This window comes from Papaver somniferum, chromosome 3, assembly GCF_003573695.1.
Source record: "Papaver somniferum cultivar HN1 chromosome 3, ASM357369v1, whole genome shotgun sequence".
Taxonomy (NCBI): Eukaryota; Viridiplantae; Streptophyta; class Magnoliopsida; order Ranunculales; family Papaveraceae; genus Papaver; species Papaver somniferum.
Window position 1 is genome coordinate 98,424,638 of NC_039360.1, and position 1,842 is coordinate 98,426,479.

Consider the following 1,842-nt stretch of genomic DNA (forward strand, 5'->3'; position numbering starts at 1 on the left):
TTTTTTTTTCTTGTATTTTTTTGTTTTTGTTTTGGTATTTGGATTTTTTTCTATGTTGAAATGTTCAATTTCGTGCATCAACATGAAAGTGTAGCCGCTAAATGTTGGGTCATTGTTTAACTAGCCAACATTTGGTTTTTTCCTTTTTTTGCGTTACACCTATGGTCCAGCCGGCCGGGCCACCCCAACCGACCTAGGTAATTAAATTAAAAAGGAAATTAGATAAATATGAAAATATTCATTCCATATATCTCATGAGATCATAATTTATTTTAGTTTGTTATGTTCGTTATGTATATTAGATTAAAAAGGAAATTAGATAAACATGAAAATATTCATTCCATATCTCCTTATATTGATAGAATATTCGATGTAAATACCAAAGAATAGGTGATTTAAGATAATGATGGAAAACCTAAGAATTAGGGTTTTCCTTAGAAATATATATAAATTACACCAAGCATAGAAAAAATTAACATAAAGTATTAAGAGGAAAAAATGAGTTCTGCTAAGAGGGACTGTAGAGATGAAACTGAAGAGAGGATCCAAAAATGTCCTCGACTGATGGCCGGTCCTCGTAAATTGAGGATTATCATTACTGCGGATGGAATAACTACTGTTCCTGGTATTCCTCTCGACGCTGTAATTAGTTCTGTTGTCAGTAGTGTTGACAATGATGATCCTATTTATGCTGATGTTATTCCTGGTGTTCCTCTGGACGCTGTAATCAGTAGCGTTGAGGATGCTGATGTTCCTTCTTATGTTGATGTTCCTACTGTAAATGATGATACTCCTGCTTCTATTATTGAAATTATTGATGAAGAACGTCTCGATGTTCCGGATATGGCAGATAATCCAAAAGTTAACAAGCATGATCTTAACAAGCATGTGGAGCCTGATGAAGCAGAAAATGACAAATCTGAGGATGACAAGGCGCCCAAGCCTACTGGTTGGAGTGATCAGGTTCACCTAAGCATTGCAAGAAGAATTGTTTGAAGATGGGGGATGGTTCATTTGATATGTTTTTTTTTGATGATATGGTTTGATTTATCGATTTCATTTTGTGGACGCTTTGAAAGTTGTTTTCGTTTCTTGTTTAGTTTGCTAATTTTGTCATTTAGAAGAAGGTGATGTTTATTAATTTTTTTTATTATTTAGGTATTGGAATCATGAAATAAATCAGATAATTATTTACAAGTTCATAGAGTTTACAGAATGCAATATACTCTTGCAAATTTATTTATTTATTTATGAGGTGTGCATTCTTTTGGAAAAATAAATATAATTAGCTGAAAGAACGGAGCAAATGTAGAAAAATACATTCTTTTGAGGATTATCATTACTGCGGACGGAATAACTACTGTTCCTGGTATTCCTCTCGACGCTGTAATTAGTTCTGTTGTCAGTAGTGTTGACAATGATGATCCTATTTATGCTGATGTTATTCCTGGTGTTCCTCTGGACGCTGTAATCAGTAGCGTTGAGGATGCTGATGTTCCTTCTTATGTTGATGTTCCTACTGTAAATGATGATACTCCTGCTTCTATTATTGAAATTATTGATGAAGAACGTCTCGATGTTCCGGATATGGCAGATAATCCAAAAGTTAACAAGCATGATCTTAACAAGCATGTGGAGCCTGATGAAGCAGAAAATGACAAATCTGAGGATGACAAGGCGCCCAAGCCTACTGGTTGGAGTGATCAGGTTCACCTAAGCATTGCAAGAAGAATTGTTTGAAGATGGGGGATGGTTCATTTGATATGTTTTTTTTTGATGATATGGTTTGATTTATCGATTTCATTTTGTGGACGCTTTGAAAGTTGTTTTCGTTTCTTGTTT